Below are 18602 nucleotides of genomic sequence, written 5' to 3'. Positions count from 1 at the left end.
TGCCGAGGCAATGGAGGGGCAAATAATAAACTCAATATTGAAAGGCCACAATATTCTTATTCTGGGCCAGGCTGGAACAGGTAAAACAGCCCTAATAAGGCGAATTGCAAGTGGTAGACGCCGATGTGCCATGACAGCCACAACTGGTTTGGCAGCCAGTCTTTTGTTTAGAGGACAGACAGTACACAGATTTTTTGGTTTAATGGATGGTCGCTTCAACGACGAAGAGCTTGTGGAAAGGATAACACAAAATCTAGACATGAAAAAAGTCAAAGATAATATTCTCAACACTGAGTTACTTTTTATTGATGAAATCTCAATGATGTCGGCTCAAACCTTTCTTCAGGTAAGTGTACGTAGCGTAGTTATAGAAGAGCTACTGCCCCTGCATACTTAGTCTGTGCACGGTCCCTCTATCACTCTGTCTGTGTGTTATTGGCCGAGGCCTAGGCTAGCCCTACGAGTTTGGCGAGAGGGAGGCGGCGAAGTCAACGCCAGACTCTATCGCCATACTCGCAGGGCTAGGCGCCGTATAACGCCGAGAACAAACAGACCCGTACGCTAGTCTACAGAATAGCTAGCTATTGTTATATTAGATCATATCATTGACATATTATTTCAATTATTTTGCTGGCGTACGTTTTATTATCTTATCAAGTGATTTGCTTCAGAAATGCTGCACTGTTATTTTTAAAATTCATAATATACATACATCATTTGAACTAAAATGGCTGAAGTACAGTAACCGCACAATAGTCAGTTTTTGTGTTATGCGCGTACACAGGTTCAGTGACATTGGTCCTTTATTTCTCAAATTTTTGTTTACTTGTTTACAGTCACGATATTCACGAAATACCCAGTGTCATTGTTATCATAGCATGATGGATATTTGTCCATGTGATCACGACAGTTTTATTACAATAGTAGTCGATAAGAATATTGTGGTTATATATTTTAAACAGTATCGCTCTTTAGATGAATTAATAATAGCATGTAAATTTGGTGCATTTTCTTGAGGAAACTGTCCATCATCCACTTTTGCATTAAACTTGAAAAGCAAAACAAAATCATACTATTTAGACTAAATATCATGTCCAACGTCAAATTTAAAGGGACGGATGGGCAAGCATATTTTTTGTTGAAATTTACCTTAGGGGAGGTTATTACCCAAACAAGTCGTTTCCACAAACCACAAGTCACATGATTTCACCTAAACTGCAAGAAAACGACTAGATCTATAGGGATTCTTCAATTCCATGCATTTGAATCACAGGGAGAACGCACCAAAGATTGGCACTTTTTAGTATGTCTAAGCCATTGTTGTACAGTTATGAGCACTGTTGACCTAAAATTTTGACGATTGACAGTATATTCACATCATTTTTTTTTGCTTTGAGCGTCCATTTATTACATTGAAACTTGACAAGTTTGTTCTTTTTGGAATCAATCATCTCTTTACACCATATAGGGTATTTTATCTGTTACCATAGTTTTAAACTATTCATCAGTAGGCCTTGTCAACAGAGATTGTAGCTCATAATAATACAATAATGGTTTAGACCTGTCCTAGAAGCACCAATTGTGTTCCATTATACAAATGGAAGGAGTTCAGGAAACCCATAGACCCAGTCGTTTATTTTGATTTAGCAAAATTACATGAATCTGGTTGGTGAAAATGACTGGTATTTGGTAACAGCCTGCCATACAGCAAATTTAGACAAAAATAATGCTTGTTGATCCATCCATTTAATATTTCTGTTTCAGATTGAGACAGTATGTAGGATGGTAAGACAGTCAAACCTTCCTTTGGGAGGCATGCAAGTTGTGCTCAGTGGTGACCTGTACCAATTAAAGCCAGTCCCTAACATTAAATATGGAGATCCAGGGGAAAATGATTATTGAAATTGAGCAGTTCAGACTCCTAATACCCCACCACTATGTTTTGACTAAAATATACAGACAAAGTGAGCGTAAGTTTACCTACTACATTTACATGTCATAAGCGACGGCTTGTACCTATTTTTCTGTATTTTTGTTCAACTACAGTTTCTGCATTAAAACTATCAATCTGATTAATCTCAAATGTACAGTTAGGCCTGGTAATTACTTTTGCTGGTTCTTTGCTTTTTTTCTTTTTACATTGCCTCAGTTCTAAAAGTGAAATATACCAGGTATTAGCTTAATTCATTCTTTCTATGCTTCACATATGCTTAGACGTGCTTCACACAGTAAATCTATTCTAGAATGATACATGAACATTGTACATTTAAAAATATAAAGACTTATTACACTTAAGAGCCTAATCTGAAGTTAGTTTGTAGCACCTTGATCATACACATAATTCTATGGGAGTGAAACCCTTCAGCTGCAGGTACAATTGTAAGAAAAATACACAAAATAAACAAGAAATACCTCTGATAGTGCAATACTTCATTATTCAAAACAGTTTTAAGCAACAGGAACTATGTTTCCCACTCGTATTGTCGTGACACGGCATTTGTGGAAGGATGTGTAAAGTAAATGAGTAAAAGTTTACTGCAAATATACATGAAATCAGTGTTTTGGTATAATTTCTACGATCGGTGATCTGATTGAGGCAGTCCACTTCTGCAGCCAAGGAAAAATCAATGACAACATTACACAGCTTCTGACTCGTCTTCAACGTCAGTTGCCACCAGGCCCACAACCAGTCAAATTATTTGCCTTGAATTACGATGTTGAGCTCTGTAATGTCAAACATCTGATGGTAATGGAAGTTATGTGTGACCTTCTAGAAAGAACAGGTGTAACTTTTGGTAATTTATTTAATTTGGTCAGTACAATGTGAGAACTATCTTCTGTTTTGTTTGTCAAATTAGTAAAATAGCCCAGTCAACATACGGCTGGTGTGAAGCAGTCTCAAAAGGCTGTTACTCATTGGTCAATTCCATTGTCAACTCACTATTGAAACAGGTGCAAGCCAGGTGCATGAATGTTGTATCCTATCAGAACAAATCTTCCAAGGCGCTGCACATCGCCCCAAACATAGTCTGTATGCTACTCTTGCATCTATTCTTATCAAGGACATCAAATAGTTAACACGAGGGTAACAAGGTTGACATACGAAATGCAATGTAATTGACATGTAATGTGCAGAATTTGATTGTCACACATTGTGCTGTTCCTGTAGAATCTTGCTTTGTTTTAGTCTTGAGATTGAGGGGGAAAATGGTCAACTGAAGTCTTGACTTGATTTTCAACAATAAGTATGATTTTTTTGTCTGCATGTTCTGTTGACAAGCCCTTGAAACAAATGGAAACTCTAGCTGCATGTACCAGAGAGCAACACAAAGCAAAACCAACTTTAACATAAAGAATTCTCATTTGGGCAACCATTAATCATCCATGTGTCCTGGCTGCTATGAAACGCAATGTGAAGGCTATCATTACAAGAAGCTTAATTCTTCTTATTTCTCTCATTGTCAACATAAAAGCTGAATGGCTTTGCAGTTGACAGTCCGGCGTTTGACTTCCTTCCTCTAGAAATAGAAGTTTGGCCCAGTATGACTGCATTGACAGTTGCATAGTATGTTGCATAGTTTGGGTTGGTCAGGTTGCCATTATGAACCCCCTTTCCTGGCAGAAGTGATTCTCTACAATGTCAGAGTTAAATCGGGCGGGTATTATCTGACTGGTTGGATAGTTGTTTAATTGTCTTTCACACACCCCAAGGAATCCCAGAATCAACAAGTCCAAGTAATTAAGACACTCCGTTGATGGCAGATACTTCGATCGTTTACCTGGCTGTACACTGTCATCTGCAAGTGTTTGGTTCCGCCATGCTTTAAACCATTGCTGAACCCTTTTCAGGCGTTGATTCTGTCATCCAGCATTGATTTCACTGGTCTTCTGTTGCGAAAGACTGATATTAGTGCACTTGTTTGTCTCAAAAAGGCAATTGTTCCATCAAGATAGTTACATTGTGGCAAGTTTGACTTGAATGTTTCCGTTAAATGGAGCACCTCACTATTCAGCATGTCTTCTGCCAGATGATTTCTCATTTTTTCAGCATTATTGGGAGCCAAATGTGTATCTGTTATCTTGTGGTATATTGGTCTGCTGTTCACTTCTCTGTCCCAAGTGACTGCACTCTTCCAGTGGTCCCACGTTATTTCTTGCCCACCATATGTCAGCAATCTAGTGTGCATGCCTTTCTCATGCCCACTGCTCATGACACTGTTCCTTAGTTTTTTCACATCATGGGAGAAGTCCTGGACATGGATGATGTCACTTATGGGAAAAATCAAATTTGGGCTGCAGTAACTTGCTTCCAGTGGAGATGATGGGAAGTTGGACTTTATAAACTGCCGATTCTCTTCACCTCCATCTTGCATGATGTATTCTACTGTGAATGACCAGTCATGTAGTTCGGCTATTATGTCCCATATGATAATGTGGAGTTTAGATGCCTTGATTCCTGAAGTAGGAAAATGGCAAACAGGAAAACGAAAACCACTGTGTCCCATAATATAAACTGGATCACTTCTGTGCAAGTTTGCGGGTTACTTTTCCCTCTTTCAGGATCTGTAGGTCAAAAGCTTCTTCTCCAACATCACCCATCCAATCAACTTTGGTTGTCCACCTCTCATTGACATCACTAAGTCCTGTTGAATCTTGGTTTCATCATGGATGAGGCCACCAGCCAAACCATGTTTAGGTACATTGGCTTCTTTTGCTGCCAAATACATCCATTTGAACACTTCATCATTGATCCAAGGTGACTGTGGTACTTTGTTTTCGTATCGTGCTGGCTGTCTTCCTGATGGTAATATTAACATTTTGCTATCTTTCAGATCCTGGTATGACTTTGGGCTTCTAACCCAAAGGTTCAAACACAAGCTGATAACTTCCCTATTCCATCGCCTTTGAGAGGGCATTTTGCATGAGATAGCGTCATATTGACTTTGAAGTAAAAGCTTCATTTGTTGTGGTGCATCTTTGAACACTCTGTTAAGTATTTCTTTCAGATCTTCACGGTCTTCTTCATCAAGATGAAGGGTATCCTGCATTTCCATGTTCTGGTCTGCTGGCAGTGCTGTCTCTTGTGGTAAATGTCGTTCACACTGTGTGGTATTGGATGGTTTTCAATCATTCTGACAGCAACGGCATGTCTCGGTGGGGGAACGCCAAGATAATATTTGAGCACAGGTTATATGCCGCAACACTTTTCGCATGGAATTCTCATCACCTTTTTCACAAATGCGTTCAGGAATACACTTTGAGTGATTCTTCAGAGAATCTTGATTCATGTTTTGTTTTGTGTTTTTAGAAGAATACCCTTTACAGATTTTCACTTTGTCAACCACAGATGCAATATCTTTTAGGGTCATTTTGTTCAGTTTATTCAGCTTAGGGTCGATATCAATGCTGTTAAGATCGACAGCTTTTCCTCTGACACTCAGTTGCCAGTGGTCCTCATACACCTGGACATGCTTGAGTACCATATTTCCATTACACACAATACCAGATTGCAAATTCAATACAGTCATTTCTGCTCCTGGGTAGAATAATAACTGTATCAGGAATGTACTGCCTTATTTCATCAAGCTTGTATGTTCCACTGTCTGTGTCTTGTAATGTGGTTGATTTCCACCCTATCCCTTTGTATAATCTAACTCTTTTCTTTTTAGCTTTGTCCCTCTTGGTTGATACAGCCATCCATGGAAATAGCTTTCTCAGGGTTCTGCCTTCATGGACTGCATTCACATCTTGAGTACTCTTAGTGTTTTCTTTATATTTATTCCACAATTCATCAGATGTGATGGATCCTGTACTTTTTTCCTCGATGTTGTCCTGTAACCTACATAAAATATCAATTATAAACACTGAGTTAGTGAAAAATTCATGAAATAGGTAAATAAATAATAATAACTAAAGGAATGATAGCTGTTATGGTAATATTTCATGGGAAAAAACAGGAACTTTTTGATGATGAAAAATGGTCATAATGAGAAATACTGGGGCTTTAACATTTTTACTTTTTTCTATTTAGGTCAACTGAAGGCCTACAAGGCAAATGATACTGGTGATATAAAACGCTTGTCAACTTCTCCAGTTTCGAAGACATTACATCTTAAGGCAATGCTGATGGGATTGGTGACGGTGACAAGGCAATGGCTGATGGGAATGGTGACAGTGACAAGGCAATGGCTGATGAGACTTGTGACGGTGACAAGGCAATGGCTGATGGGAATGGTGACAGTGACAAGGCAATGGCTGATGGGAATGGTGACGGTGACAAGGCAATGGCTGTTGGGAATGGTGACGGTGACAAGGCAATGGCTGGTGGGATTGGTGACGGTGACAAAGCAAAGCTTGACGTGATAGACAGTGACAGGGCAGTGACTGACAGTATCATGACTAGTAGGACAGACAACAGTATCCAAACATTGACCGATTCAGCCCTGGATAAAGATGTGATTACATTACTTTTTGAAGAGGTAATTAATAAATACATGAAAATGTCCTCCGCTTCATTCAGAAAAGAATATTTAAGAGAAACCATAATAAAGAAAACAGAAGCTCACAGAAAGCAAATCAAATTTACAAGTGATGATAAAGGTATTTCAAGATTTAAAAGGGGACATGCAGATTTACTAGCAATGACCTTTCATGACATTATAATAGACAAAAGCATCAGTAAAACTACTTCCCATTTGAGGTTACAAGAAGAGCTGAAATCAGATCCACTTTTCTTTGTCAAGAAGTCATTCAATAAGAGTCAGTTGCAACTTCTTTGTAAGTCTTATAAAGTAACATTTTCCCCAAAGTTTACAAAGTCCCATCTAGGTACAATTCTCAGAGAAAAGATATTATCAGCTACCAACATAAGTAGACCAGAAATGTTGGGTGGTAAGACATACTGTTGTAGTTTAAAAGACATTTTAACATCATTGTTCTCTGCATGGAAAGTTACATTAACATGTTTTTTACATTGGTTTTATTCAATGAGTTTATTGATCACTCTTCCAGTCACTATACAGTGCAGTGCAAAGGTTTTGATGGCATAGTAATGGCCATTGGTAAAAAAAATGTGTCCAAACCTCATATGCTATGGTTTGTAATTAATTGGTTTCTAAAATTTCAACAGAGTTGTTTATTCAGATTGACAATGTGTTTGGCAGAGATGATCAAAATTGCTCTTGTTCTATCAGAACATATTTCTGCTTCATTATACTTAAATCAACTATTAGCATTTTTGTACTTTATTAATGAGTTGTGAAATGACAGTAGGAAAACAAATTCCACTGTTCATTGGCATTGAGTCTCACTCCAATGCCTGTGATTTAGAAAATTTGCCCATAAGTTCCTATGATAGGTCTTATTGCATAGTTTGTTTGAGATAGTGAAAGGGAGTTGGGTGCTAATTGTAATAGTATGTAAAAATTAAGACTGATTTTTTTGTTATAGCTTATTGAAGCAGCTAATTAGTTTTTTTTTTCAAATTGATCAGTGCAAGTGAGTGAAGTATGCTTATCCTCTTGGTTATGATCACAAAATTTGTATATCAAAGGCGAAAAGTTGCTAATAGTTAGTTTTAAAATGATGAAGTTTACCAACATGTTACAATAATTATTTTATAAAATTTTTAAAATAGGTTTTGAAATTATAACTGGAAATCAGTGGTGAGATATAAAAGTACCTTCAGATATATGCTTTGCCCCCACATCTGATATATGTAATCTCAAGATCCAATGTATCTCCATATTTTATTTTACATTCAATTAAGTGCAGGCCTAAATTACATACATGTATATCACTCACATATGAAAGTGAATGATATAACATGCCACTTTCTGTTCATTACAAATATTATTACCACTGACTACTCTAATAATTTCTTACCTAGGTCATTTTGTTAAGTACTGTTATTGTAGGCAGGTCATTTTGTTAAGTACTGTAATTTAAGAGGTCATTTTGTTGAGTACTGCAATTTTTTTACGACTTTCCAGTTATAACTAACTGCATTGTTCAGAATTATCTTGTTTGCATGGGCATGTATATTGTTCCGTTAATTAACATTGTTAAGGAATTTCCAATTTAAATAAGATAATTTTTATATTACAAACAATATTTCTGAGCAGTAGACAACATACTGACTATTTTTAAAATCTCTTTCAGGAAGTACAAAAGTGGTAAGAACAGTTGATGTACATGAGCAGCCAACTGCAGATCAACAATGTTCATCTGACGTACAAAATGTTGGACCAGTCTCTTCAGAACACACAAAGAGAAGAAGGAAAATGAAGTGGAGAAGGAAAATGAAGTGGCCATGTGGAAAGTGTGGTGACAGTTGCCTCACTGCTAGTGCTGTGACATGTGTGACAAGTGGTACCATTATACTTGTATTGGAATCATAGACGATGACATACAAGAAGAGACGTGGTATTGCCCAAACTGCTTGGGTGTTTAACTTGGGAAAGCTCCACTATCGGCAACTTCTTGCTATTATGTTTATTTTCAATCCCAGTATTAATTTTTAGTAAGTACATTATAAAATTTCAATACCATATGGGTGACCATCCAGCCAAAAATCAATTACATGTTCTGAAAATGACATAATATTCAAAATATATACTGATGATATATTTTGGTTCACAGTAATATAAAAAAAAACAACTGATTGCAATCATTATGCTATGTTTCTTATCACTCAGTACATATATTCATGTCACACATTTGGTTCATTTGTTCACACGGTCATTTCATTTTTCATTCTTTTAATTTGTGACAGATTTGTTTGTGCTATGCATTTTTTAATTATAGCAATGAAGATATTTGAGTTTTGGAATAAAATGGTGCAGCTTTTTGAGTGGAATTGAAGGAAATTCATATCCATGTGCCTTTTTACATGTTAGAGTGTTGGCATGTGTATCTCTGTGTGTGTGGGGGGGGCTATATGATTTGGTGTTGTTTTTGAAAAAAAAAATGGTTTAGGTTGTACTTCATTTTCTGCATATGAGAAATGAACACAAGAGGGGTGTTTTCTGATTGAGTATTGAATTTTATGTCCAAGAAATAATTAACTCTCACCACAGTGACTTTTCAGTTTTATTAAATTCAGCTCGTCGAACAAAAACATAGAGTCAGCATTTATTATCTGGGGTATTTATTTACATTTTCCTGTGGATTTTATAGTTCTGGAGTTTTGAGGAGATCACTGCAATTGAACCAAGTACATTTATGGACATAATAATTTTATATAAAAATATTTTTGCAATCTAAGTACTAATTGTGTGTCAGAAAAAATAAGAAAATGACAATATTTTCAATTAAAAGTTTTCGGTTTTATTCAATTCTATCATATGTAATATATGGTAATCATGCTTTGCCATTAGATAGTCAGCTACTTTATAAAATTAGGAGAGTGCATTTTCAGTGATGCAAAAAATCTGTAGTCTGAAAAATCAAGAATCAGATAGTATCACTAAATCTTTGAATCGGTTGAATTCTTTGCTTTTATTCATTATAAGCGAACAGGAAAACTATCACTTACCAGCTCACAAGCGTAAACTTTCCCATGGTTTAAGTAGATTGCCTTGTTGCCAGATAGCTGAAGTATTCACTGACAGTATGAAATTTACCAACGGTTAATGGTTGAATTTAGCGGTTGTGGGGTCTGGGGTCACTCGTCCACTCGCAAAGGCTTTCGAGAGTAAAAGAGCTATTCAAAATGGCGGAGTGGCAATGCAAGTGCGAGTATTCGCCGGACAGTTAATTATCGCCCATAACTGGCAGATTTGAAAGAAATGCTGTAAACAGAGTAAAGATTCGAAAGTTTGAAGGTATTTCCGACCGGTCGATGTAATTTTTTTTAGGTAGATGCTTTATTTCGTTTGTTTTGGGCCACCGGTCGATTTTTCCGCGTCATACCTTGTATTGTTATACAGTACCGAGGTTCGGCCTTCGGCCGCACAGTGCATGCAGTGTCCGTCACTTCCATCCGACGACGATCTAGGAAACATTCCGTACGCCTGTGATTTTGGCGTACTTTTGCCAAGTTTGGCGCCACTGTGAGCTGCGAAAGACCTGCGAGTGAGCACGACAACAAAGTATCAATTTCCGATAAAAGAATATCGATCGATAACGTTCACTGCACGGTTACAGTGGCGTGTCTGTGCCGTTCGCCTCCGTTCTGTGTTATTTTTCAAATTTACTGGAATTTTATCGTTGATATTCGCCCAAATTTGGTGTAAATTACAACTACATGACATGCATTCAGTCTGTACAACTTACGAGACGCATATTGATTAAAATGCGTCAATTTAAGACCCTTGTTCTGCATATGTACACGCCGTCAGATCGCCTAATTATTGACGGCAACAGTATATTTCAGTGATCGGAATAAATAAAATGCAAATAAAACAATTTTCGTGAAGAAATTCAAAAATCTAAAACAACAGGAATTTTGTATATTAATCAAAGGATCACCATGCCAATTTTCATCATTATTCGTTCAAAATTGAGGAATTTGCACTGGCGAGAAGTGTACAATCTGTTCGGTGTATTAGACGCCATTGTTTTCTACGGGAAATCGAGCTTATTCGCCGCGTCGTAAAATGAAAAATACATCTAAAAAAACCCGTTGGTTTAACTTTTTCATTTCGCTGTAATTTCTTACGATATTTAAAATAACACATCTCATGAAGGTTAACTAAAACTCTATCGTTTTATTTTTTTGAGTTTCCTCTTATTTTTATGAAATGACGATTAACGATCGTTTGGCTGTTGACTGTGTTTTCGCCTGTTTTTGTACATGAATTATTATTGCATAGGTATTTTTTAGAATTCCTTTATGAAATTAATGCCAAAATATCATAATGGAAAGGTCAACATATGAGGAAATTGAATATGCAACTCTTCCATCAATATTAAGCTGTGCAGCGACGAAATTCGGCGAAATTTTAAACATAGCGTCCAAGGTGCGTTTGACTCTCTTACGCGTACTCGACGTATGAGTGAAGAAAAAGTGACAGGCTAATTTGAAACAAAATGGAGGGCCTTTGGCCTCGCAGTGATTGTAAGTCCGGTGCAATGTCCGCACATGAAACTCGGTGACAACACACGCGATCCACAGCTAAGCAGTGTCCGGTTCAGCTACTTAGGGGCGCATCCATCTTGGATCTTTGTTTACTTCCGGTCGGCTCTTCAGGAACACTCAAACTTCTGCCGAACTCTAACACGTGGAACACAGTAAATCTGAAGTCTTTCTCTGAATTCAAACTAAACGAATCGACTAAAGCTCAGTGGAACAATCACAAACAAGGTTCTCATGGCAATCTCAGACATCTGACTTAACTCATAAACTGTATATAGTTCGCAGTTAACACATAATTTGCTGCAGATAGCTCAGTTTTCAACGATCACTTGTGGTGATACAATAATCTCTGCATGCAGTGTGTATTGCAATCATACGGCATGGCTTTCATTTTGTGAGCAATGTTCGTTCGATCGACTAAGTAGAGGATGGCGTTGAGTTTAAATAAACAGTCCGATCCGCGTAATGTTCGATCTCAGCGACTCACCAGTTTCTTTACACATCTGCTAACTTGAGCAAAACTTAAATACAGAAATATCTGACTGAAAAAGCACACGCTGACACTTAGACCTTCAAGTGCAGCGTGCAACGTAAAACACTCTCTGGAAAGTTCTCCTCATGGACTCCCTAGCTATACAGTGATAACACATAAGAACTCCTAGGCAAAACAGAAAATACACAACCTGAGAAATCAACTCGCTACACTTCTTTAATGTAAAACTTGCTGTACTTGGGCATTATAGACATGGGATGATAGACATAATTGGTCTTTATTAGAATAGAGTGGTATGAGTGAATATGTGTACAAGGAATTTGATTTGGAATTTCACCTAGAATGTTCGTTCACTTTGCATGGTAGTCTATCGGGAAACTATGATTAATTCTTCTTTAATGTAAAACTTGCTATACTTGAGCATATATAGACATGGGATAACTAACACTATTGTACTTGATTGGAATAGGGTGGTTCCAAGTGCTTATATGTACAGGAAATTTGATTTGGAATTTCAAAGAAAATGTTCATTTACTAATGGGAAAACTATGAATACTTTTTTCCATGTAAAAATGTCTATACTTGGGCATATATGGGCATGGGATAATTAACACAATTGTACTTGATTAGAATAGGTAGGTTCCAAGTGCATATATGTACAGAAATTTGATTAGGAATTTCAAAGAAAATGCTCATTCACTAAACATAGGTGTCAACGGGAAAACTATGAATATTTGTTTTCCCATATAAAAATTTCTATACTTGGGCATATATGGGCATGGGATAATTAACACAATTGTACTTGATTAGAATTGGGTGGCCATGAGTGCATATATATACAAGAAATTTGATTTTAGAGTATTACCGAAAATGTTCATCCACTATACATAGTGGTCTGTGGGGAAACTCTGATTAATTCTTCTTTTATGTAAAACTTTCAATATTCGGGCATATATAGACATGGGATAATTGACATTACTGTACTTTATTAGAATAGGATGGCTATGAGTGAATGTATGTACAAGAAATCAGATTTTGGAATATTACAAAAATGTGATCACCATGCATGGTAGTGTATGGGGAAACTATGATTAATTCTTCTTTAATGTAGAACTTGCTATACGTGGGCATATATAGTCATGGGATAATTACACAATTGTACATGATTAGAATCGGGTGGCTATGAGTGCATATATGTACAAGAAATTTGATTTTGGAATATTACCGAAAATGTTCATCCAATATACATAGTGGTCTATGGGGGAAACATGATTACTTCTTCTTTTATGTGAAAACTCCTATACTTGGGTATATAGACATGGGATAATTAACATTATTGTACTTGATTGGAATAGAGCGGTTACAAGTGCATATACCCCAGGTTTGTACAAGACTGAGGACTGCAAATATTTCTCAATTGTAGAGGGAGGGTCATTTGATTTTGCGCAAGGAGGAGGGGGATTGTCAGCATATTTTGCGCAAGAACTTGGGGAGGGTCAGTGTTTTTCATGCATCGCGGTTTTGAATCGCACTGGCCTTCCCCCCCCCCCCCGTTAATTCTGACCAGGCCCTTACTGAGGTCGAAACTGACAAGGGCCGAAGTGACCTGCTGTCATCAAAAGGGTTGCATGTAGGTTGTACGTAAGCGAATCAAACTAATGTCAGTCAGTCTAAAAACCAAATTTAATAGATGAAAAGATTAGTAAACTGCCTTTCTCTTCAAATCTTTTTTTCTAAACAAACATGCAGTTCAAACGACGAAGAGTCACTTGATGATGCACTATCGTATACTTGTGTGCAAATGGTGCACAACATGGTTGGACACATGAAAAAGGCAGATTCATTGTACATGGCAACATTGTTGTCTGTGTGCATGCAAATAATTTGTTTGTGCTACCATGAAAATAATTCTGTAATTCATTTTTGTTTTGACTTAAAAGACATATTTTAATCACTACAAATAATCGTTCCATAGATAGCACACTGCTGACAAGAGTAAACATGAACTCTGCATTTTTCCATTGAAATTCATTTCAAGGGAAATTCATTTCGACCCGGAGAAATGCCTAAAAAACAAATAATCAATCAAGCAAATAAATATGGTAGACAAGTAAAAGAATGTACATGAATGTGTAGGCAAAATAATCATGCTGTTTCTTCATATACAGTATCTGTCAATCTGCATTAAGTGTATTGTGTGTCAAATATCATTATTCGTATTTTTGTAGAGCTGTATTTGCACAGTGATCACTGTAATTATTTAAAATGACAAATAGATCATTTGTTTGTTGTTTATTATTTACATATGATGTTACAAGCTGTGGAACTCATGTACCTGAACAGGTGTCTCTTTATAAGTTCGTATGCTGTTGATGAATTAGATACATTTAAAATTTTGTTATCGTTTTTAATGAATGTTGAACGAAAACGTCTATTTATAGCTCAATTTTACACCTTTAACATGCAAATTGAAACAATCAAGCAAATAAATATGGTAGACAAGTAAAAGAATGTACATGAATGTGTAGGCAAAATAATCATGCTGTTTCTCATATACAGTATCTGTCAATCTGCATTAAGTGTATTGTGTATCAAAATATCATTATTTGTATTTTTGTAGAGCTGTATTTGCACAGTGATCACTTGTAATTATTTAAAATGACAAATAGATCATTTGTTTGTTGTTTATTATTTTCACATGATGTTACAAGCTGTGGAAATCATGTACCTGAACTGGTGTCTCTTTATAAGTTCGTATGCTGTTGATGAATAAGATACATTAAAAGTTTTGTTATCGTTTTCAATGAATTTGAACGAAAAATGTCTTTTTATAGCTCAATTTGACACCTTTACATGCAAGTTGAAACTTTCCATTATTGTAGAGAGCTTCATCATATTCCGAGCTTTGAAAATCATGGTGGGTTGTAATAAGTCTGTATATCAATGTGAATACACTGATTTTACCAGACTTGTAATACGATTGAGCATATTTAGATCTTCTGCTTCTGAAAGTTATATGGGCGTGTGTGATATTCTAGTTATTAACTAATTTCCATATTTAATGACATTCTATAATTTTCCCATAAATAAATATTAATCAGCTGAATTTCATCTGCATTGACCTGTGCATATATGATGTGTAGATTAAGTCATGCTTCAAGTTTGAAAGTTACATCATAATAGTAATTAGCTCACTTCTATATGTATTGTAATGATTTTGTATAACTAAGTCATGTATCAAAGCTCAATCCATGACTTGATACATGATCACCTAAAATACTTCAAACATAATGAGCATAAGTCAGCTGCAGCATGTGCATTGTATAGTAAAAGCAAAGTTTAATGAAAACCTGTGCACAGACTTCAATACCGTCTTTGTCTTATGTATTCTTATTTGCGCATGCATGGACATGAGTCTAACTTTGATTAACACTTAGAATGCACTCTACTTATATCATTTTCCTTGTTATTATTCTCTTCACGGATTTCTACAGAGAGGATTACTATTAGTTCAATATAAATTCAAAAAATAGAAAACATTCACAAACACTGATAAAGGCGAACTTCAATTATCACACGTCAAGAAGTCATACTAGTTCCGTATTATTACAGTAATGCAAAACAACATCACTTGCAACATGATTCAGTCAGCTATCCTTACTATAACATTAAACTCACCACGTAATGAATCACAATATAAATCACAGTATGCAAAATAAACACTGTGCTCCAACTTAGGTGTTCTTAAGTTTAGCAAATCATGACATAAGTTGATCATCATTAACAGTCATTCATATTTTATTTAAAAATTAAAGTATAATAATTACATCGACCAAGAACCAGCTATAAAAATATGTTTTACCATATTTCAGAGGTGTTTCTGTAGAACTTTACCGACAAAATATATCCATTTTATGGTGAATTTTTCCGATACATTTCTTAGTCAAACCAATGTTTTCCATCCTTAAAAACTATTCCAAATTGCCAAAGTTAAATCTCTCTTTTTTCCCAGTACGCTTCCCTACGTCAACTTCAATGAAAAGGCCTGTCGTTTATACATTTTTTTTTCAAAGATGATAACTATCAAATATAGACGTCATCTAAAAAAGAAAAAAACTAATTGTTTATCTTTTTTCTCTTTACATATTTCGTAAGACATGACAAAATCTTATAAATTGAGTAGGAATTTAAACTATGTAACACTTTCACTTATACTGACCAAAATAATAGCATAATATGACGTACTATTAAACATGCATGAGTTAGTGCTTAAGTGTTTTCAATAAAGTTTTATACCATAGGTCTCTTTTTCGGGATGAGTTTTTCTAATACATTGTGTTATCAAAACTTATATCTTGCATTTAATCTTCCATTTTTCAACCATGGCCGTGTGGGCAACTCAAGTTTTACTCTGATTTTTCACATCTGTAGCTATGCCACGAAAGCTATTCCACTGGTATGCTCATAGTTTGCGCAGGCACTGTGTATTTAATCAAATATGGCTGCCATACAGCATTTTTATCTTGCACTTCTTATGTTAATAGTCGCACCAGCGGCTTACTGACTACACATGCGCATATTCATAATATGCTATGCGAGTAACCGGAAGTGTACCATATTTTTATGAGCGCCGCCATGTTTTTTGAGTACCCGTAAATAAACAAATGCGAAAAATGCAAATTAATATTTTATACCGTGTCATTTATAAAATATCTCTCTTTATTAGCCAGTAAGTGTCATTATCCACCTTGTCGCTGATACAAAATATCGTTACTATCACGCATAAAAACTGGAACAAACTATCCTGCATATGAACGGGGGGCATACATAGAGAATGCCGGATTGAATTTTAGAAAAGCGACTCCTGTGTCCATATCTAGATTCGAAAATTGCCAGGTTTTGGGGGAACTCTATAGTTTTCAGCTTGCAAGTGGAAGGTGGGCAGTGCGGTTACCATGGCAATGATAATGATGGCATAATACGTCCCTTGTTTAACAAAATAGGCTGTTAACAAGGTAAAAATTGCCAATTTTTGTCCAACATTTTACACATTACAAAAAATCTTTACCTGCACTGCTGAAGGTTTTGACGTCGTGTACGTACGTGAATTGCTTTCATCAGACAGAAACTGGGCATAGTTGTCATACAAACGTACATGAAGTAACAATTAATTCTATTTTATCACATCAATACAAATTACATTGCCAATCTTAACCTCTGGTGCGACACAAATGGCTGAGCCTTATATAATATTAAGAATATTATTCGTTACACGGTCGGTTAAACAATTATTTCATTTAATGCTGCGCGAGGGCAATGAGCTCAGTGGTTCATCTATATGTCTATGTATTCTGCAATTACCCTAGAATATGACCGAAAGTTTACCACCTTACTATGAAGATAAGAAAAGACAGTGAAATCGATCTAAATGTTAGCACACTTGTGTCATGGGTTTGTAAAGTTGTTTCAAAACTCACTACAGGACCGGTAATTTTAGTTAACTTGCGGCAAACAGCAGACAGATGATAGTGTTGTTTCACAGTAGGCCTGCACTTTAATTGTTGTTAGAGCGACAAAGCTGGGAGGTGCTAATTAGTGTCAGTGTGTGTGTGTGTGTGTGTGTGTGTGTGTGTGTGTGTGTGTGTATGGTAAGATTTCCCGACTTTCCATCCCATACATTTCGACAACTTTGTCACATACAGCTTCTGGTGAATGTACACCTCTTTCCCGTGCATCATGTCTATTGCCAAAGAACTTCATACAATGCAAAGGCAATAAGAGTCTTATTAAAACTAGACTCGGACTCTGGCTGCAGACATTAATATTATTCTGTCTATGGGGAGTGCACGGCAAAGTGTACTCTCTGGTTTGTGTTTATTATGGGTCCATAAAAGCTCTTTGATATTCACCCCAGTGACAATAAGTCAGTGCAACTTCTGAGGCAAGTTTTGAAACAACTTTACAAACCAATTACACAAGTATGATCACATTTATATGTATTTCACTGTCCATTCTTATCTGCCTACAGGGCTTGAAATTAACTTTTTTCCCTGTAGTCTTCTTGGGCTACCATTTTCTGAAGTCGGTAACCCAGTGACAATGGCTGGTAGCCCATGCACATTTAAGTTCAGGGATATCTTTTTTTCGGTAACCAGACAAAAAAGGCTCTTTTTCAAGATTCTGCCCATGAAGTGAATTTTCTAGTCATTTGATGTGAATATTTCACACCTTTAATACCCAAGAAAACAGGTATAATGGACGATAGTGATACTCAAAAGTTTGGTGACCTATTGACAACCCGTTTCACTCTCAGAGTTGTATGCAAATTTTGATAGTCGTCATGACAACAACACGACCTTCTCAGCGCTGAGACATACTTTAACAGGGCTAAAAATAGACCATTGGCCTTCTGTAGGGAGGAGGCATATTTTGTGTAATTGTGATCAAAATGCAACGGAAATGCGTTTTCTTTGACTATAATTTCCTGTGCCTGTCGTTCAAGTCCGTCAGTTCAGATATTGAAACTTTGTTGCAAAGTTACACGCCATGGCGGGTCGTCTTTGTAATTTGCATAACAAAGTCATGGTATACCCTTAATGTGCCAAAGAGGGTTTGTCTGCATTTAGCTCGTACCAAAGTGACGGACCGGACATGGCACTGACTGAATTTCAGGTCCCAGGCTTTGGTAGTCCATGTGGGCTACCATTTCATTGATTTTGTCAGCCCAATGTAAGGGTGGTAGTCTTTGGACGCGAGACTACCGCTAATTTCGAGCCCTGGAATAGCAGTGTAATTTACGACGACTGTTGTCTTTATTGTCTTGAACCAGAGCACAAAAAAAATCGAAAGCGATTTATTTAGCTTGCGTCAGAACACTGCAAAATGTAATGCAAAAGTGGAATGCGCAATATGCTTGCTTTGTGGTCATTTTTTTTATATTTTATGTAAGGCATCATATTAAAAGTGGATGATCAGATTTTACGTTAGACAACTACACTTGCCCATATAAATACATGAATTTGTTTGAGGACA

The sequence above is a fragment of the Ptychodera flava genome, chromosome 1, assembly GCF_041260155.1.
Source record: "Ptychodera flava strain L36383 chromosome 1, AS_Pfla_20210202, whole genome shotgun sequence".
Classification (NCBI taxonomy): Eukaryota; Metazoa; Hemichordata; class Enteropneusta; family Ptychoderidae; genus Ptychodera; species Ptychodera flava.
The sequence above is the reverse complement of the archived record's forward strand: the minus strand, read 5'-3'. Positions refer to the sequence as shown.